This window comes from Cynocephalus volans, chromosome 5, assembly GCF_027409185.1.
Source record: "Cynocephalus volans isolate mCynVol1 chromosome 5, mCynVol1.pri, whole genome shotgun sequence".
Lineage (NCBI taxonomy): Eukaryota > Metazoa > Chordata > Mammalia > Dermoptera > Cynocephalidae > Cynocephalus > Cynocephalus volans.
In genome coordinates this window covers 111,583,446-111,605,653 of record NC_084464.1, presented here as the reverse complement: position 1 = coordinate 111,605,653, position 22,208 = coordinate 111,583,446, and the positions used below count along the sequence as shown (strand labels likewise).

The 22,208-nt window shown below is 43.8% G+C and overlaps 1 pseudogene; it reads right to left on the bottom strand.

The window, feature by feature from the left end:
- Positions 1-22,208, bottom strand: part of LOC134379124 (uncharacterized) — a 153,272-nt pseudogene that overhangs the window by 46,282 nt on the left and 84,782 nt on the right.

Sequence of the window (22,208 nt, the reverse complement as noted above, 5' to 3'; positions counted from 1 at the left end):
AGAGTAGATCGCAGGCATCACCATCAACCACACAGTGGGTTTTCCCTTTCCTTGTTTCCTCAACTCCTCGGTCTAGATCACTGTTCTCCCCTAGGACTCACCTCACCTCTAGCAGTAGAACTGCTTATTAGGGAACCATACAATGTAGTGCTCCGTGAACGGGTGTCAAGATGATACCCAACATTTTTGGCACAAGATCCTCTTTGATTTCCTTCCTCTCCATGGACCTCCATATTTTGAAATATTTTTTTACCAAACAACTACTAAGTATTTTCCTGTTTTTATTCTTTTTTTTTTTTTTTTTTTTTTTTTAAAGATGACTGGTAAGGGGATCTTAACCCTTGGCTTGGTGTTGTCAGCATCATGCTCAGCCAGTGAGCGAACCGGCCATTCCTATATAGGATCCAAACCCATGGCCTTGGTGTTATCAGCACCGCACTCTCCTAAGTGAGCCACAGGCTGGCCCTTATTTTCCTGTTTTTAGATTGAACCCATTTCAGCTTCCAACCCAAGAAGCAGGAAGAGATGGAGAAACATGGTAAAGAGGAAGAAACAGGGCTCTGGAGTCAGACAGACTGTATGAACGCAGTTTCTCCTACAACAAGCTGTGTGACCTTGGGTAAATTATGCACCTTCTCTGAATATTTCCTTATTTGTAAAAATGGTGTAAACAATAAATATCAGCATTGGCCTATGGTGGGAACTCAACCAAAGCAAGTTCCCACTCCTCCTATCTCACACAGTTCTTATGAAACATCTTTTAAAAAAAAGAAAGAAAAGAAAGTTGACATGTTCTTTACCAGCAAAGCTTTTGGGCAAATGTGTCTTTTTCATCATGCCTATGGAAATACTGAAAATGGCTAATGAACCCCTGGTGACAACCCACTCAGACCCTCAGCTAGCAAACTGTGGCCTGTGCCTTCCGTCGGAGTGGGTCTAACCAGGGCAGTCTGCCAGCAGGAAACAGAGAAAGCCATAGAATGAAAGGCCACAGCTTGTTGCTTATGCCAGTGGTATACCTGCCACCTGTCATTCCCTAATAAAGTCAGGCCTCCCCAGTAGCCCCCTACAATACTTGAATTTGCCAAACTGTTCTGCCCCATTCCAGGTGCCTGACTGTTAATAAGCAGTCAAGGGGCTCCTAAGGCCAATCATTTCACATGTGAGACTGCCACCCACAGCACGATACCAGGCAAGCTGGTTAGAACCTCAGGGAGCAAAGAACTCACAGGGCACATGCTAGAGTTCTTCCTGGAGGTAAGGATATAATAAAACCTGCAAAATGGTCCTGATAAGGCCGGGCAAGAGCTATGGCTCTTCATATTTCAGATACTGTAGACCAGGGCCATGGTTCCAAGCTAGGCCCACTCATATGAGGCCTTCTGTGTATCTCCCAGAAACCCCCAGGTTACCCTGAAGCAGACTTTAATATCTGCGTGCTTAGAGACACATAAGTAGGTGAGCATGAAAATAAAAATAATTCAAAAATGAAGAGAAAACCAACAAACATTCAAGGGCTGAGAGGCCAGTGTTGCTTTCTTTGGAGATTCCTTGATGTACTCCTGAATCGGTCTTGCTGCAGCAAGTTATTATATCTTCAGGATATTTCTTCCGGGTTCTCCTTTTTGCCCTAGTCACTCTGAACATCATCAGCAAAACGTTTGGATTAGAGGCACTTTTCATGCCATATGTTTTATTTTGTTCTATAGAGTACCTTTGAGGGGACTTTTTTTTTTTTTTTTTTTTTTTGCATCCCTCTATCCCTGAATTGCAAAGAAATTCTATTATTTAAATCAGAGGATGGCAAATTTTTTCTAAAGGGCCATATAGTAAATATTTTCAGCTTTGCAGACTCTATGGTCTCTGATACAACTATTGAGCTCTGTAGTTGTAGTGTAAAAGCAGTCAGAGACAAGCCACAAATGAATGAGCACAGTTATGTTCTGATAAAACTTTATTTATGGACACTGAAATATGAAATCCATATAATTTTTGTGTGTCACAAAATACTATTTTTAATTGATTTTTCCCCCCAACCACTTAAAGATGTAAAAGCCATCCTTAGCCTACAGGCCATAAAAAACAGGCAGGGATCTACGGCAGTAGTTTGCCAACTCCTGACTTAAATAGATGAGATTGGCTAGAGCTGCTGTACCTTCAGTGCAAATGATTAATTCACCTGGCCTTAAAGCTAAGGTCAATTCTTAGGCATTTCTTGAACTGGCTAATAATCACTCCTGCGGGTTGGTTGACACACCCAGAGGTGAATGACTGGCCCTGGGCAGAGTGATCCTACGTCATCAGACAGCCACCGATTTCCATCAGGACCTTGCCCAAGCTGGCAGAGAGCAGCAGGTCGATAGGGAAAGAGTGAAATATTTATTGCCTAGAAACATGAGCCTATCCGGCAGCCCGAGCTGATCTATGCCACAGAGAAGCAGGAGCCAGATTTTAGGTGACTGTACGGGGCTATTGTCCTGTTGTCCTTGAGCCACATCCTTCCTCCACTCCACCCAAGATATATAAAAGCATGCTGCTCTCATTCCTGGTGAGGGTTCAGTTCTTTCTTTTCAAACTCTGGAGGAGCCTTCAGCTTACATAAGCAAAAAGTTCCCTGGGGGTAAACGGTCACATTTTCTCAGTCTTGGTGAGCTCTGGGAGGGGCCAGGGAACTTCCCGAGCTTCCTGTCTCTTCTGATTACCTAAGGACTTTTCCTTGTTGGCAGGTTCAGTGCTAAGTAAAATGATCAAGAGGGATGACATGTATCTTTCAGCTTCTTTCTCTCCTGCCTCTTGCTTCCTCTTCAGAGTCTCCGTCTCTATCCATGCTGCTGCTCGGCGTCCACTGTAGCCATGTGATTCCACACGCACACAACCCGGAGAGCTCTGAAGAAAAAGGGCTGGGGAAATGCGACGAACAAAGGACTCACGGGGGTGTACCATCTGGGTGGTTCCCTCCAGAAGTCCTCCGAAAAATATACTGGACAGAGTGCCCTCCATTCCTGCAGACTGAACGTGCCAGGACAAAGAGAGCCCTGGCAAAGCCATTCCAGTGGGAAGCAGAGTGTCTCCTCTCCCCTGGGAGAACAGCACCAAACCGAACCCTGAATAGCTGGAACCTGAAAAGGACTTCTGCAGCATATTCCTGTTTCTTCCCTGTGTGCAAATTCCTCACAAGTTCTGATCCTGGATTTCCTATCCCAGAGGGCTAACAAATGGCAGTCCTGCCAACTCGTCAAATCCTTTCCATCTTGACTAAGCTACAACTCAGAAAGCTGTTTGCCAATAAAAAGAAAACAAATTAGCCTGATTTTTGTCCTGCTGAATTTATACTCCAAATTCAAGAGTTCCCTGATGGTCAGAGTAAAGAAAATGCAGAGCAGAAAGAGAGAAATACAGTTCAGTGCAGTCCCCACATTTCCATCCTCTGTGGAGGCCCACACTAACGTGGGGGCGGTTGTCATCCACAGACCACAGCCCCACGAGACCCCTCTCATGGGCTAAATATGCACACTGGGAATTAATCAAAGGAAGTTAATTTTGACAATTTAAGAATAAGGAGAGACCCTCAGGCCCGACCCCCTTCCTGTCTCATACAAAGCTTATTTATACAGGAAATATTCTGAATTTTAATGCAAATTAATATTTCCATCAGAGTCATGATTAATTAGCCAAATCAAACATTCCTTTTGTGTGCAGAGCATTTAATATGATGGTACATACAAGGCCAGAGGCAGACTTATTTATTTATAAAATTAGCTTCAGTAGCCAATTCCATTAGCTTCAGAAGTGCGGTGACATTTCACTTTTTGAAAGACAAAAGTTGAAAAAAATAAAACCCTTAGAAATAATCATCTTCAGAAGTATAAAAATGTTACTCACAATAAAACAACCTGAACATTGAAAGCAACAATTGTTACACAAACTGTTTTGAAATTACATTTAATAAAACCAAGAATATTATTATCAGACAAGAACATGTTCCACACAGACAGCTTTTGCAGCAGGACACGCTTAGTAGCCAGTGTTCCGATCTGGTTGTGCCCCTAACTATTTTAAGCTTGTTATCTAATCTTGCCAAGAGCAGCCTCCCTAGATGGTTACTCAGCAAACACCTGCCCAGCAGAATTTACTAGACAGGATTAGTGCTCTAGCCCTTACTGGATGAGAAGCCTCACTGCAGCATCGAACCACAGAAACATAACCTCCCTCGGGAGGAGTGCCTGGGCCACCTGTGTAGGGTCTTGGGGACTCTGGAGGCTATCGATCATTTTCTGCAACTCTTGAAGCTCAGACCCTAGAAGATGGACAACATTTTAGTCAAACAATGTGAAATACAGGCTATTATAACCAACCTACTGAACCATCATTTCACCCCCAAGGCTAACTTGTCACCTAAACGAACTTCCCTTTCTTTGTCTGTGGGTGTACTAATTATATGTTTTGCATGACCAGCAAAGCCTTCTGCTCTAGAACCCAAGGTCTGATTTATTTCTGCTTTCTCACTCCCTTCGTCGGGAAGATACAAACATGCTTTGTTTTTCAGCACAATAAGAACATGCCATTGAAAGAAAGTTTTAAAATTTATAAGGCCACAGCCTCAAAATAGAATGAAAAAGAGAAATCACAAGGAATGGGAAAGTATAGTCCTCAGTATATTCAGTAGGGACTTGAAATTATTACAGATTACAAATTGGCACTCGGGGCACTCAGTGCTGTTTGAGGAAACTGGCCTGCTGTCCATCGTCTAGTCTGGATGGCTATCCTAGCATCTCTGTTATTGACACAGAGAAGGAGCTAGTCAGAATGGGAGAGCACGCATGGGCCCACACTTCCAGGGCTACCAGAATGCCAGCTGGTCTGAAATGCTTGTCAACTCCCCATGAGGATAGTGATAGTTTTCTACACTGACAGGACATCCTTGTTGTAAGAAGGATTGTGGAAAGTGATCACTATGCCTCAGTACGTAGCTCAAGGCAGGAGGGAGACAGGAGACCCACAGGGCATTTCTGGAGTCGCTCTATCTCGTCCAGACCCACGCAGCCTTCTCCCCTCCCTGGCCTGGTCTAGGCCTCCTCCAGCATTACCAGTTAGGAAAGCAGAGGACTGTGGGAGTGGGGAAGCTGTGCCTGAGAGCTTGATCAGGGCAGACCCGGGGCTGAGAATGGTTGCCAATACTTGCAACATACTCCCTTGGCTTTAGGAGAAGGTGAGCAGTCTAGATTTTATATCCATTTGGTGTTTTACACACAACAGAAAAACTTGTTTTTTTTCCAGCCCCAAATAATTGGATTCAATCAAACTTTTTATGACTGTTCTAAATCTGATGGTCACATTGGGCTGAAAAATAAAGTCCACCAGAAGAGGAGTCATGTTAGAGTGAGTTATACAAGAACTTTGTGGTGGCAGAAGGGAGGAGGGGTGGTCAGTGAGTCTCATTTGTTCAAGGCCTAGGGCGTTTGGTCTGCAAGCAATACTCTGTCAGGCTAAGCAGCAACCAGGAGAAAGTGTTTATAATCCTCTGCAATGACAGTGAAAAAAGGAGAAATAAAACTACACACACGCAGTGATTAAAGCTCTGTAAAGTGTAAACGTAAAATGTATCAGGGGAAGGGCTAGAAGGGAGTTAAGATAAATGAAAATATTCTACTTGTTAGAGTGTTTGGATTATAGGTGATTTCTCTTTCCATCGTTTCCATTGTTTATATAGTGCTGTTTGCATACTTTTGCATGTGATCACTTCTCAGCAAAATCATTATGTGCTGATGTGTGGCATTATCATTAAAATACAGATGTAGAGGTAGGACTCCTGTGTTATTTACTGATTTTAGAATCCTCATTCTGGCCTTCCATTCTTTGTGGGGTCACGATGCTTGGTGGGAGGGGAGGTGGCAGGCGTGGGCAGGGAAGGCAGCCTGGCTGTGAGGACAGGGCAGATGGTTGCCAGCCGGTGGTGGTGGCAGCAGCGGTGGTGGTGGTGGGGGTTGGGTGTGGACCCTATGCCTGGAAACATCAGGAAAAGAGCCTTTTCTTGTGCCTTTCCCCAGAAGGGTCCTGTTTGGGAAGTCAGAGAGAGAGAGAGGAATCACAGGGGCCCTGTCTCCTCATCAATACTCAGAGCCAGTACACCTTGTTCCTAGTTTGTCTTGAAAAGTTCTTGAAATGCTAAGTTAAGTGTGCAGTATTTGAGCTGTTCTTGGCCTCCTAATCCTTTACAAGTAAATCACAATGTAAACTCCCACATTCTGGTTACATCCTCTGCTTCATGCAAATCCAAAGGGAGTTGCTGGCTTTCAGGGAAGGAGAGAATTTGGCAGGGTCCACAGAACTGGTCCACAGTGTCTAAGAGCTGCTTCTTAAAGTCCTTTTCGTCCTTTGGGAGGACCAAAAGCTGAAATCCTAAGTATCCCTTAAAAAAATATTTTAAAGTATATACATCCACAAAAGCGATTTTATCTAACTCCAGATAGTTCTGAGATGGCTTAAAGGAACAGGCTTTGGCTTCACCTTCCATCTTAGTTCTCCTCGCCTCCTCTGGGAATTTGGCCAGGAACTAAGCAGCCTAGCCTTTTAAAAAAGATAATTATCTTAGAGTGGAATTTTTTTTTTTTTAAGTTCAGTGTGCTCCCTTTTTTTCCAGCAAAGCAGAGCGTGCAAAACTTTGCACATTCTCCCAGGAGCACAAATGTTATCACAACATGACAAAGTGTGCATCTTTAATTGCACACCCCGGAAAGCCTGGGTTCCGCATATCTCAATGGTTTCCAGGTTCAAAGTGTATAAATAGCAAGAAAACAATTTCCTCCATCCCGAATTCTAGGGCCTCAAGAGCCGGGCATCATTTCTCACTGCTCCTTAGGGCCACACTGGTAGGTTAGTAGGTTTTCTTCTCTAGACTGGCCACGTGCAGTCCTGCCTGCTTCCTTCACCAGAGTATTTTTCTTGTCTTGCCAGGACTGTCCATCCTATTTTCTCCACTGATCCAAGTCCACCCTCCCCAGGTCTGGGCAAGTGCCCCCATTCGTCCCCCTACAGGCAGGCTCTCCTTGCTTCCAGTGCTGCCGGACTTTGTGCGCGGTGACAAGGTTTGCAAGCATAGCTCTGGCTCCGGCACTCTCAGATTCAATCTCATCTCCATGTAACACCTGCCTCCCCATCTCAAGGGCAGAGAGGGCATTTGTCTCAGCCTGTTCTTCCTATCTCTCCTCTGAAGCCCAGCCCCCACACCCTTCCAACATCCAGCAGCTCCCCTGACAGTGTCTTAGCTTATTTTCTGAGTAAGCCACATTCACAAGAGTCTTCCAATCAGTAAAAGGAAAGGATGTAAGAATGCTCTGGAACTTCTCTAATCTTTTGGTGCTTATATTGAACACTTGCTAGTCATTTTGAGAGCTCGTAATCTGCAATCTTTCTGCGCTTTCAGCTGAGGTGGCACCAACCCATCCACCTCCTTTCCACGCAGCCTCTCCTTGGACACAGGCACCCATCTTCCCCCCAGATCACCTCTCGAGCCCACCCTCACCTCTCATCTGAATGTCTACAGATTCCTTCAGTGTTCATTCGCACAGTGCAAATCTACTGGCCACCAACTCCAGGGTCTCCCACAAACATATCCCCTTTATGCACCCACTGGCCAAGGGGAATAGATTCAGATGATATCACATTCGTCTTAAGACCACTAGATTTTAATAGGCCTGTTACCTCATTTCTTATGTTCCTCTCATTCTTTAAAGTCCTTGGCCACTATGTTATAATATTTTACTATTAATTGATTCATACTTATATGACTAGTGACATGATTTGGATGGGAATCAAATTATTAAAATAGGATCAACTTCTCTGCTTCTGATAAACCCAGCTTACTAAACATTTCAGTGTCTTTAATTTACCTCTCGTGTTTATCTTACAATCTGGCACTGAGTTCAAGTTCACTGACTAGCACTGGGCGCATAAAACAAAAGCCTCAATCCTTCTCACTACTGAACTATCAAATCGTTATTAGCTAACTGAGGACTTCTTCACAGTGAGCGTTTGGCTCTGACTTTGCCATGTGAGTTCACGAAGGCCAGGAAGGAAAAGCGAATGAAAGAAAACTAATATTTAGTGAGGCTTATACATCCTTCTAGAATTTTTACATAGATTTCACTGACAGAACATCTCTGTGAGACAGGTATCATCACCTCCATTTTATAGATGGACAAACTGACATGCAGAGAGTAAAGTGCCCAGCTTCCAGGAGCCAAGTGGCAGAGACAGGGTAAACACCCAGGCCTCCCAACTCCTGACTTAATGCGCTTTGTGGTGTAGCTTGGAAATGTGGAATCAATCAGATAAACATGCAATTTGGAGACACATTAAAAAATGGGACTTTTCCTTTGTCCTTCTTATCATTGTCATTTATGAGAAAATATTGTAGTTCTGTCTTTCCAAGTATTAAGAGCTTCATAGAATTTCAGCTGAATACTGAAGGTGATTTTAATCACCTTTAATCACTTACCAATGCCCTCACTTCCTCACCAGTCACCTCTCAAAGGGTTAGGACTTGAAGGAAATTCAAAACATGCTGGACAATTGCCAAGTTTAGCAAAACTGAAAAGGTAGGCCACAATGTCATGGAGAGGAGCTATCCGCTGCAGAGTTAGTTTTAAGGTTCTAAAAGCTGCCTGTGGATAAAACCAATACAAGGAAATAAGTTTTAGGACATTTCTAAGAGGCATATGTAATATGCAACTATTGATGAGGGACAACATCTTTGAATGAGAACATTTAGGTAAATATTTTCATAGTATACACAGAATAATATCTGAAAAAGAAAACAACAAAAATATTCCAGGGCCACATACCTGGACTGGAGACTCACGTGGGGGACGAGAGCAATGTGTTTCTCTCTGTTTAAAGTCATTGGTGGCCATGAACACATCAAAAGGTGTTTGCATAACCATCAATAAATTACAAGGGTCACCAACAAATTCATAACAGGGACTCATATACAGACAACATTGTCCTACATGAATACCTGTAAGCAAAGCATAGATATTTATGAACATAGTTTAAACCAACCCACAACCAGAAATCAAACCCTGGATCTTAAATATCAACATTCAAGTGAAGGAAAGTGAAGAATTATGATTTAATTGTAAAAGACAGTGTGTGTGTGTGTGTGTGTGTGTGTGTATATATATATATATTTAAAAACATATGAAACATATCAAAATTCTTTCATGAAAGAAAGTGTGAGAAACCTAGGTTTCTAAACAGGTTTTTACTTACAAAGAAAAATCAGAATATTCTCAAAATACCATTTTCAACAGTCCAATTTTATTTATTTAGCAAAGACTTATGTGAATGTTTTATGTGTTTCTATATCCACCTTTTTTAAAAGGTTACCAATATTACCTTCTATCAGTAAATTAGGTACATAGAGCAACCCCTCAAAAAACAGTAACCATCTGAGTTACAAGTGTGATCTCAACCTCTCATTAGCTTCAGGGCATCAGGGTAGGGTTTTATGAATGAATTTGGGAGGAAATTAATGAGGAATGTCAGAAGCCTGAATTAATGTTCCTTAATGACCAGAGAGAAATAGAAATCATGATATAATGAGGCCCAAGAGAAATTATAATAAAGCAGGCAGAAGTATTAGGATCTGTGAAAAGATTTCAGTTATCAGATGTCTCTGAAAAAAATCCGAGAGATGTTCTCTGGAATAATTGGTATGTTTAACTGAGACTAAGAACAGCTAGTTTCCAGTCTGGCACACAAGAGAAAATGTCGCTTTGCCCCCCATGGATTTGTCACCCCACTTCCCCTGGGTGACGGAGCTGCAGAGGATTACTCAAAGCCCATCTCTTCCGAACAGTGAGAAGCCCCGAAGTAGTCAACTTCCTCGGAACCCTCCAGCAAGAGGCATCCCTTCCTTGGAAAATTAACCCCAAATTGAGGTTCTCTTCCTGCATTTATTTTCCAGACTAGGAAGTTACAGGAAGAGAACAGAGGTGGGGTTATAGTTTAACAATATAGTCTGGTAACTTTCAGTGAAACAAGCCAGATGACATTCCAGTAAGGCAATTAAGTGGCCATATCACCAAAAGCTTGATCTTAGCAAACATTCCTTCTTACAGCAATCTCTCAGTATCTTTACATAACAATCAGTACTAGTCTGTCCTTGAGCCAGCAACCTTGCTGTGCCACAAATCTTTTTCTTACAACAGAGACTTTGTAGTCTGAGGAAAATTTCCAGTCCTCTGCAAGGTCAACATTTGAAACTGCAAGGCTTTGAAAAACCAGGCCCCGTGAAGTACATTTGCTTTAAGAATCCTCTACAAGAAAATACAGACCTTTTCTGGCAGAGTTTTGAACATTACCAGCACTTCAGAAGGATAGGGTGTGAACCATGAACTGAGACCTTTCCATCAGCTGACAGCAAATGTAATGGCTGGGGCTGAAAACTACTGCAGCATTAGAAGGAAACATTTCTCTCTAAACAAGAGGCATCCTGAGAGGGAACTATTTAAACCACCACCCTCCAGCCATCCAGGGCTATCACAATGGACCCAGCGCCCAAGCTCCAGGGCAGCAACCTTCCTTTTCAGGCCACTTCCAGATGGCCAGAGTATGAATAACTCACTGGGCAGAAGAACAGTTGGGCTGATTTTAACCTGAGCTGTGCTGGAGGAAGGAGGGGGCATGGAAGAGGGAAGGTGTGGGAAGAAAGGAAAGGAGGGGCATGATGGCTGGCACCACGCTGGGTACTACATATTTTATGTCATGTAATTTTTCTGGCAACCTTAGGATGTACCTATTTTGTTCCTGTTTCACAGATGAGGAAACTGATGCTCTGAAAGGTTATGTAGATCTTTCTAAGAAAATAGCTTAAGTGACTTCATTTTCAAAAATAGCCTAACAAAAGCTGCCTAACCAGTTTATAGGTACAACAACCCCAGAGAATGCACATTCCCAGAAAGTCACTGGAACCGCATGTCATCTTTGAGAAATAACTTCTCAAGATGGTGGCTGGTCACCAGCCCTTTGTTCTTTTCATTTCCTGGTTCTTCTCCCTGCTCAGGACTTTATAGTGGGCTTTTTTCACAGGCTTGTCTTAAGTCCATCCCTTTCCATCAGCAGGAAGTGAACAATAAATACTTTATAAGAAAATAATGAAACTTAGGTGATGCTCAGGAAGATTGTACATCCCACAGTACTCAGCTAATGAGGAACTAGGGGAAGACTTGCACACTAGGGAATAAATTGCTCGGTGTAACCATCCTGGGTGTGCCAGCCCATCAGACACCCAACCTTGCAAGACCACCATTAAAGTCTTGCTTTGCCATACCTCATGTCTCCATGCCCATCCTTTGGCATTGGACAGATGAGGGCATTTCTCACCATCTCACCCACCCAGCTCCTAAGAGATGAAGTTGGGATTTAAATGCACATCTGAGGCTGGCTGGTTAGCTCAGCTGGTTAGAGTGCAGCCTTATAACACCAAGGCAAGGGTTCGGATCCTTGTACTGGCCAGCCACACGAATAAATAAATAAATGAACACCTGCCCAGCTGTAGAATCCAGGCCTAGACATCAGGTTCTGTTTTCCTTCCCTTCCTACCGTGTTTCTTGGCAGGTTCCCCAGCCTCTGGCCTTCTTTTCCTTCTTTCTGCTCTCTGCTCTTCTCCTCCAAATACCTTATCATTTTTTAGGCAACAGTTTAGCTCTCTGTTGTGGGTTTATATACAAATATATCATCCATATATGTCTGGTTTGAGGATTCCACGCAAGCCCAGATATCCACCATCCAGCCTGGGAAATACAGCATCATCCTGGAAGCCTGATGTGCACCGCCATGGTGGCCCCCAGAGGAACCACCATCCTGAATTTTACATTAATCCATGCCTTGCTTTGTAGTTTTACCACAAATGGATATACCATCAAGAGATATTTCCCTGGGTTTTGCCTGTTTTCAACCTTCATGCAGATGGAAGCCCATGATCTTTCTACCACACCTCCTGGAGGGAGGTGGCATCCTGACCTGGTTTCTACATCCTCCCAGGAATGAGGCAGCCCACTGCAATCCCATTAAATGGATTTGATGCCATCAAGTCTAATTAACTGTGTTCGTCTGCTGTGCAGGAGATGGTGATGTGTGCAGTTAACAGAATGAGGAATTTGGCATTAGAAGACCCAGTTTTGAGTCCAGTTTTCATCACCCACAGCTGTATGGCTTTAGACACACTGTCCTCTTTGAGTCTTTTCATTCATAAGATGGGGATGACTCATAGGATTGGTGTTAGGAGTAATTTTCCAAAAGAGTAGCAGGCGTGTGAGAAGTATTCTATGAATTGTGAGTTGCTATACAAAGTTTTTCATTATTATGCTAAGGTGCAAGTGTCAAGCATCTGCTGGAGCAAATTGTCCAGGGGTGAATGGAAGCTGAGGGATGCACGTGGCACCCTCAGAGTGATTTGCTAAGAAGTGGGGACCTGAACATGCTAATTAGGGGATGTCCTAGAATTGAGGGCTGTGTTGGAAGGCCAGAGACTAGTGCCACCTCAGGCCCGATGGACCCTCACATGGTCCCCTGCCCAGTGCACATGGGGTCAGCCCCCTGATCTTCCCACTCTTCCCCTAGCCTTGGGCAATCTTGTTCATTCTCTGGCTGAACTACCAACTGTTTGCTGGTGACTCCTGAATCCACATTAGTAGGCCTGGTCTCCTCCACAGCTCCAGAGTTCCAACTTGCTTCACCTTGGCTGCCAGTGCCTCAGACCAGCTCAATCAAAAAGGGCAAGAAATGAACTCCTCACCCTCTTCCACCCCAATCCTGTGCCTCCTCCTGTGTTCAAGGAACAACAACCCCCCAGGTCCCAAATCCAGAAATCAGGGCATCACTTTTAGATTCTCCCTTCTTTACTCCTTAGGTCCTACTAATTCTATTACTTAAAACTCTCTCATATTTGTACCCAATTTTCTTTCCCACTTCCATGTCTATAGCAATGGCTCTCAATGAGATGGTCTCACCTTCTAGGGGGCATTTTGGAAATCATAAAGGAATTTTCTGACCATCATGATGATTGCCTACGAGGAATAAAATTATTTCTGGGTCTCTTGGAGATATTCAGAAAACCCTTCCCACTTAGTGAAGTAAAATGTAACTCATTTTAACTGAGGGCTAAATACATTCGGTATCCAAACATTCCAGATATGAGACTTTTTAAATCATTAAAACTCTACTTGAAGTGAAACATTGGCTCTAAACCCACTGTCAAGCCTCAGAGTTTTAATCAGTTAATTCTCAGCTCAGGAATAAAATATAGTCTTAGTCTGGAGAATTTCCTTTCTTTTAGCAACCACAAAGTCAGACTATTCCTGGCTTGGAGCAGATCAGAGCCAGCTTATTCCTGTCTTATCTCTATTATTCTGTTCACAGTGTTCGACGGTGCCCAAAAGAAACATTGAATATCAAAAATAAAAAATTGCAAGGTCTGCATCTGAGCACACAGGCCTGTGGGCCATGGATGACAGTTGCACCCCAGCAGCATGGCTGAACCCAGTCCTCAGCCTCTGGGAGGCACATGTGTCCCCAGAGCCACAGGGCCCTCTACCAAGTGCTATCCTCTACTTTTTATCTGTTGTTTCCTGCCATTTCCACTTCTGTCTGCAGCAAACAGCCATCTGCCTCAGAGGGGCAGAGATGACAGCTGAAAGCTTTAGGTGCTCGGTGCAAGGAACATAGCCTGGTTCTCAGCCCACAAGGAGACTTGCTCTCTGCTCCCTGTAGGTGGTCCATCAACTTCCTGGCCTGACAGTTCCCTGACACACTCCCTTCACCTATATTCCCTGTTGGGAAAATATAGGAAAATGGTCAGGGCCCCTCAGATGTTCAGAATCTTGCTGAACATTTGATGTAAATATGCACATGTGCCCAGGTGTTCCTTGGTTATTGTCTAATGTAATTGTGTATGTGTAGCCAGGTGTCCTGGGTTAGGACTTAATATAAAGGACGAGTAGCTCTGATCCATGGGACCCCCCCCAACAACCCCAGGATGCCCCCGAAGGGCCGTGGGGAGGCTGCTACTGCTGCTGGAGGCTGTTGCTGCAAGCCATTGCTGCCAGAGCCCCGGGGACCCTCTGCAAGGCTGCTGCCACCACCGGACCTGTAAGCTGCTGCTGCTGCTGTTGAGGACTGGGCTCGTGTTGTCTGCCATTGGCTCCCAGGATCTTTCCCAATTACCTAGTATGGACCTACATGTGAGGGGTCTGGTGACCCAGTCTGTACAATGGGTTTGAAGGGTCTGAGCCCTAGCTCTGACTATACAAATGGAAATTTAGTACTCCACAACTGGCGTAGTCGTGTAGCTTTACATTCCCCTTCAGCTGTTCACCCCTGGGCCATACCCTAGACCTTACCATCTCCTGGAACCATATCCCCTCCAAAGTCTTAATGTTCCCAGCCCAATCTTTTATTCTTCCAGTTTTCTCACTCATTTGCTTCCACTAAACCTCCTTCATCCCCACAAAAAGTGCTCCTTGACATCTCCCTGTCCTCTGGTCTCCCCTTCCTTCTGTTCCTTTTTGCCCTCGCTCCCTTCCCTACCCAGACTGGACCTCACAGCCAAGCACATGAACTACTGTCTGCCCAGCACCTTCAATTCTCTGCTTCTTTGTACTCATAGCCCACCTGCCTGGCAAAGCCACAGCTTGGGACCCCTCCAACTAGTCCAACTTGCTGCTTCTAGTCGCAGGCTGCTGAGCACAGCTGGAGGAAATCACACCACTAGTTATAGCAAAGCAACAAGTAGATGGTTTCCAGCCTGAGCTGTGTCACCCTGGGACAACCCTTTTTCTTTCTTTTGATCAGCTCTCATGATCATTTTCTTGTTCAATAATTCCAAGCCTTCCTTTAGGCCCACACCAAATTCCTGCCAGCAGATGACGATGTGGTCTGCTATTTCATCACTGAATTAAAGGCCATTGGCTGGAACTCCCTCCACTTCCTGCTGACCCATCCCCTCACACCCTCTCCCTTTCAACCAGGGTCAAAGTCAGAGGTGTGCACTAGGAATAGGAAATGAAGACAGCCTCTGCCCTGAAGGCTCGTACCTTCCCGAGGCAGCTACACATGCAAACACGACACTATGACAGAAGCATGGCATAATGCAAAATAAGTGAAAGTGCAGAGAACGCCCAGAATAAGAAGCATCTGAGACTTGTTGGGAGCCTGAGGGAAGAGATTCACAGCTGAGGCTCCTGAGCTATGATTTACTCTTCCCACCACATCTCTCCCTCCTTTTGCACTACCATCTCCCTGACCACATTTTTAAAAATTGTGGTAAAATATACATAACACAAAGTTTACCATTTTAACCCTTTTTAAGCATACAGTTCCGTGGTGCTACGTACTTTCACATGTTGTGCAACCATCACTACCATCCATCTCCAGAACTTTTTTTATCTCCCGAAACTGTAACTCTGTACCCATTAAACAATAATGGCACTGCTCTCTTTTCATTCACCCAAGCCAGAGACTCCGGGTGACATCCTAGATTCCTTCTCTCCCTCTGCTCCACATTAAATCAGACACCTGGCCTAGGTGATTTCGCCTCCTAAACATCCCTTGTCTGTACAATTTTAGTAGCTTCCTAGATAGTGTCACTGACACTCATCCTGCTTCCCTGCCCCCTTGACCAGAAGGATAGACACCAGGCTTCTGGCTCTCATCCCATCTCTCTGTTCGTGCTACTCCCCTCTGCTGTGCTCACGTAGCCTGGATCTGAGCCATGCTGAGGTCCACATGCTGTCTCACAACCCTGTGCCTTTGCACATGCAGTTCTCCTGGCTTGAACTGAATTTGCTTCCTGTGTCCACCTGGAGTGCTAGTCGTCATTCAAGACCAGGTTAAGCATCCCCTCTTCCCTGAAGCCTTCTTTGCTCCCCATCCCCATCTCCCCAATCCTTAGATAATACTGTGCATTTTGTGGTGGGTGCTTTCATTAAACGTTTATTTTATTTTAGTCCTTATCACAGCATACTGCAATTACCTGTCTATTTTGCCTTACTGGGCAAGGGTTATGTCTAATCCATTGCTGTACAGTGCTTGGCATCAACTGCCATATTTGAGGGGTCTTCAATACGTTCATGGAAAGATTTATATTACCTTTTAATTCCATTTCTCTGTAAATTTTTTGATGTACCCTCGTACTGTTGTTCAGGTTGTGCCCTGAGGCAACCAGCAGTGGCCAAGATCCAGTTACTTTACTTTCCAGATACTGTACTCTGGCATGGGGGCACACCTGCCCAGAGGAACGGGTTCCTTCTTCTAATTTGCACAAAGGAGCTCTATGGGATGACAGTGGCTCTGCTTGTCACACCGTAAGAAACCAATGAATGTTAGTGCCCCCTCTCTGCTCTTTCTTCACCCCTCTCTGTTCTTTCTTCACTGCTCCTGGGAGTGTGGAGAAGTGTCATCCTAGTCTCTAGACTCTGGTCTCCTCTGGAGCATGCAGGCAATAGGAGCCTCAAGGGACTTCCTTCTGGGGAAGAAAGCTCTCCTTGCCTCCTCTTCTTCAGAGACTCTGGTTTGGGGATGGAGATGGAGGGGTGGCTTCTGCTAAACTAAACACAGTACATTACAGTCTTTTTTTTTTTTTTTTTTTTTTTTTTTTTTTTTTTTTGTCTTTTTCATGACCGGTACACAGCCAGTGAGTGCACGGCCATTGCCATTCCTATATAGGATCCGAACCCGCGGCGGGAGCGTCGCTGCGCTCCCAGCGCCGCACTCTCCCGAGTGCGCCACGGGCTCGGCCCGTACATTACAGTCTTTTAAGGATTCAGTAGAATCTTAGAATTTTAAACCTACAGAACTCATGGGGCTGTTCTAGTCAAGGGATGGCAAAGACATAGCAGGGAGGCTACCTTTCCCCTTTTCTTGACCATGGCGGATATTGCCAATCAATTACAGCACTCTCACAAACTTGAGATGGCTCAGAATCCTCAGCAGGGCCACGAATAGACCATTGAAACTGATATTTAAAATAAAACTTATTTCTTATCCTGCATCTAACCTGACCCCTTATTTTAGGAATGAAATGAGGAGCTCTTTCCTCCATGGCCCTGTCTCTTCATCTTTTGGTGATTTTGTCCTGGGATGATTTTATTGTCATTTCACAGGCAGTCCTTAAAAATGGTCCCTTTCCAGAAAGGTCTTTCTTCAGCATTCCTGTTCCTTGGGATCATGTTCTAGATACCTTAGTGCTAAGACACTGAACATGTTTAACTTCAGAGAACTGCTTCAATATCCTCACTCATTAGATGACGAGATTGAGGTTCAGAGATGAAAGACAAGTGACTTCCCAAGATCTCAGGGCAACATATGATTGAGCTGGGTAAAGTTCAAATAGTCTAACTCCCAGGCTGTGGCTTTCTTCTCTACATCTTCTTGTGGCTGATGTTCAGTTTTTATTAGTAGGCACTCGGTGCATGGAACCACAGACTTTGGAGTTAGAAGCGTATTTTTCCAAACTTTCCAAACAGCACCTTTTCCAAACTTCCTCATGAGACAGAGGTTCCCTTCTCTACGCTTCCTTTTATGTGGGTGTACTGAACAGGACATACTCATACCTAGAGAGTTGGGAAGCAGGCAGTGGGTGTAGTGGAGAAACACTGAATTGTATGCAGTTGCAGCTCACCCTCTGCCCAGCTGTGTGACGTGGGCTCTGGGTGGGCCCTCGCTCTGCTCACTTTCCTGGCCCAAGACCTTACGCTAAAATTATCACACATTAACTGACCAGATGATTTAGGAGTCTAGGCTCTTCAGCTTAAAGGACTGTTTTCCTTAATCTTTAGGAAACACACAGTCATCTACAAGAAACAATAAAGGAATAGAGCAAGACCTGCAAGTTAGACATTTTTTTTCTCCTCTCCACATCCTGACCTCCTTGTTTGGTTGCTGCAAATGAAAGAGACCAGAAATAGACTTCCCGAATACATTTTATCCTCAACACAAGTGCAGTGAATTCATGGTTAGACTTTTGGAAACTATTTTTTAAAATTTGATCCCATATGTAGATTGGGTTTATAAATGGTTGACTTGGCTAGAGGGTAGATGAAATAATGGAGCTAAGAAGTCTTGGAGCATTCTCCTGTGATGCTTCATATGAGAGAAAGATGTACTTCAGCCTCCCTGGGCAGCAGGTGTCCAGTCAAACCCTTCAGCAAAATAGTCTACTGAGGAATCTTTGCCCCTACTGTTCTCTCAAATGCATTCTTTCATTAGGCAAATCCTGAAGCCTACCCAAGTGAAAGCACTGGCCAGGTGCATGAAACAAACCCTGGTATCCATAAGCTGGGTGTCTTACAAGTACCAAGGTGGGACTAGTCACTATTTTTGATAGTCAGCTATCAATCGGCAAAGGGCATAAGGACTTCAGCTTCTTTCATTATCTTGCATTCTCTAGCCTGTTCTATCATTCCCATTTTCTTGGTGAACTCCAATTTCCCTGTCACCTGCTCTTTGAATTCCTCCCTGAGGCCCTGGGATAGAGTTAAACACTCCCTCTTTCATGCCCTCACAGACCTTTCTACACACCTCTAACATGTTATCTTAGAAGTTACTTGTGTTTATAGAGCTTTCCCTCAGTAGACTGAATTTATTACCAGAGTCAATGACTTATTCACCTTTGTAACTTCAGCAGTAGCAAAGTACTTGGTACTAAGTAAGCACTCAATAAATGATGATTGAATATGCATGCATGCATAAATGAGTGAATGAGTGCAAGAGGGGTCTGACACAGACGATCTTTCAGTTCCTTTCTATCTATCCACTCTATGGTCATATTTACTGTATTAAGTATTCCTGTTACTCGAACTCCATGCTATAAGGGAAAGAGTAAGGAGGAAGGTCAGCTCACCACACAGGGTGTGTTTGCTCTCCCTTGGACACTGCACACTGTATTACCCCCACCTCTTTTTTTTTTTTTTTTAAAGGAAATGTGGTCACTGACTGCACAGGTATGCTAACTCCTCCATCCAGATGGGTAAACCCATGTAGGTTGAGTTAAGAAAGTCTGGAAAACTGGATAAAGCATGATGACAAAGTATGGAAGCAGCTCTGCTCTTATCACTTAATATCAATATCTATTTCCCTCCAATCAGAGAAAAACAGAAGGCCACTGATTTATCCAAGGCATTGGGTTATCATAGTTTTTTCCTGAATATTTCTTCTACTCCATTGAGCAGAACACTTGAAGACAGGACAGCTAAAGATCAAATTTACTTGTTTGCTTTTTTTAGAGGCTGACTTATGTAAAAGGTTGTGACTGATGAAAATCTCTGGGCTCCCCAGGAGAAAGCAAAACTGCATAAATTGAAAAAGCAGTCAAACCACCCGTAAACAAAGAGCCCTTTCTGGGTTCAGACACAAACATACTCTTATTCTCATAGTGTTAACTTTTTCTTTTGCCCACCTAGACCAGAAGATTAAGGTCAAGTGCAGTAAAGGGAGCAGGGGTTTTCATACTGAACTTAGCATACCTCTCCCAGGAAGAGTAGGATCTGGGGAGAAGACTAACGAGGTCTGAAGAAAATTAAGCACCTGGGGTCAGCCTTCAGGCCCTCCTTGGAGTCCCTCAACCCCTTCTGTTCTTGTGGTTGCCCCACCATGAAAAAGGTATCCCTGATGGCAGGGAAATCTCCCAGCAGGGCTCTCAGGCTATTGCAGTATGCCATGATCTGACCCCGAAGAGCATAGTGAGACATGTGGCAGTTAAACCTGAAAGTCAGAGGAAAAGACGATGTCCCAACAGAGAATTTAAGTTGTTTCACTTCCCACAGAAGATCCAGGATCTACTTCAAAGAGAATAGGGTACCTCAGTCAAGAAGAAATATCCATCAGGGTCGGCTTGCTACTACCTGAAGGCAGAGGCTTGACTCTCTTTAAACTGCCTGCTGTCTTCTAATGCTCCTCTGCATGTCAGAGATCAGTTTAACTTGGTTTCATCCAACAGTACTGGGGTTTATTTAAACACAAACCATCTGACTCATTGTCTGGATTTCTACATAATACTATTGGTTACTGCACTCAGAGTCAGAGAAATCAGCATTTGTTATTCACATATACTATACTTACTTTTGACAATATTCAACCATAACTTCTCTCTTGACTCTTCCAATTTCATCCTGTGATATAAGAGAAGGACAGTTCTTCTATTAGTTGGCTATGAGGACTACTCATCCTTGCACATGTGTACAAACTTATAGCAAACTTCAAGCAGGAAAAGGCCATACATGTTTCCGGGAGTAAACATGTTGGGAAACACTCCTCTGTGGGTCTCTCCTGTTCCTACACATCTTGCTGAGTAAACCAGCAATGCAAGACCCTGACAGCTCTTTACCTGGACCATTTCTCAGGGTTGTGTTTGCAGAGAGAGCTCTTGAGGGATGAGATAATGTCTCCCTCTAGGAAAAAGAGTAGGCTGGCTATTAAAGAGGTGGATTGATTCCTCAAGCTCAGTGTTTTCGACTGTGACACAAACCCATCGAGTACAGATAATCTCCTCCACCTTGTCCCTGTGGGACTTGGGAGACAAAGGGAACTGACACAAACATGGAGGTCATGTTGTCTGCTCTGCTGTGTGTAATAAAGTTCTTTGTTTGAGGCCTAGAAATCCTGTGTCTTCTGCTGGCACCCATGGAACAATAACAGGCTAACTTATTAGCTTTAAGTAGGCTAAAATCCCAGACCCTGACAAAACTGATAATTATACTGCCTGAGCTCTTTCTGATCTGATAGATGTTGGATAATCTTGAAGGGCAGTTAATGAACTATTATATTTTTCCACTTGGTCAATATTTTTTGAGAATTGCTTTTCCAAAGGGGCTCTTTTCCTCCATCATTGCTTAGCAGTAATTAGAAGGTCCGGCCTCCATCATCTCCCATTTGTAGAACTGGATTAGGCAAATTTAAGTCCTTGCTTTTCAGTTACAGGTAAGGACAAAGCCTAGAGATTATAAACCTTATCATTTTTCTCCCAAATAACTGTGCATTAGCATAATACTTTTCTCATCAAAATATGAATAATAAAATGATATTCACAAAATTAAGCAATAATTTTAACTCATTAAAGGTTTGAGTTTTATAGTATTTTTCAAGCGATTAGGCTCATATAAAAATCCTTAAACAGAAACATGGTAGTAGAGTCTGGAAAACCAAGATAACAGGTGATAATAAGAGCCCTTGCTTACCTGGTCTAAACCACCTGAAACCCTGTGGGTCACTCAGGAGTAGCTAATGCTCCAGTGCAGGTGCTGAAACTAGTTTGTTTAGAAAGTGACAATACAAAACATGACCTTGAAAAAAATGTATAAATTTTTTAAAACCTGACTGTAATCTGCTTGAATTGATTCCTTTCTATTTCTTATTGAACTACTTTTTCCAGTTATTTACAATACATTTTCAGTGGTACTATCCAAATAGGTTGAAAGCAACATGTTCCAAGTTAAGAATTTTTGTTTGATGAAATATAAAAGAGGACGAGAGCTTAGGGGGCTTTTCTCACTACACACTCACCGGGCTCTTCACTCTGTCGGCCATGGTTTGTTTCCTGAGGAGGAAGGCATTCAGCATCACGTCCTGCAGCCTGACCTTTTCTAGCTGAATAGACAGGAGAGCTCTGGAGCCCTGACAAGTGAACAGAGACATCTGAGCCCAAGGCAGGAGGTAAGTGGACATGCAACATGAAGACAACATGAGGAGTACCGGCATTTCAGCAGGAGGGCAGGGGATTCCGTCTCTGTGATTCTCACCTGCTTCAAGGGTTTCTGATTATAAACCTGGTGCTGATGTGCCACTGTCCTTCAGGCACATCCTTGAGGAGCCCTATTTGCCTGAAGCATGCAACAGCAGTCTCTCCTCAGTCCCAAACATCACAGGCTGGCCCAATGCGCCCTCCAGGCCTCAATTGTAGGGGCACCTAGCCTGAAGTGGCCTCCCAAGGGTCCTTTCATCTAGACACACTGGTCTTAAATCTTCCATTTATACATTGGGAATGTGGACTGAAGGAAATTGAACTCTGGTCATGTGCCAGATTTATGGCATCTTGAGTAGTAGAGTTGCTTTGCCTGTTACTATTTTTCATTCTAAATTTCCAGAATTAAATTAGAGCATCATTGATATGCCCCAATAAAATACTCAGAGTAATAATAATTATTACAGAAAAT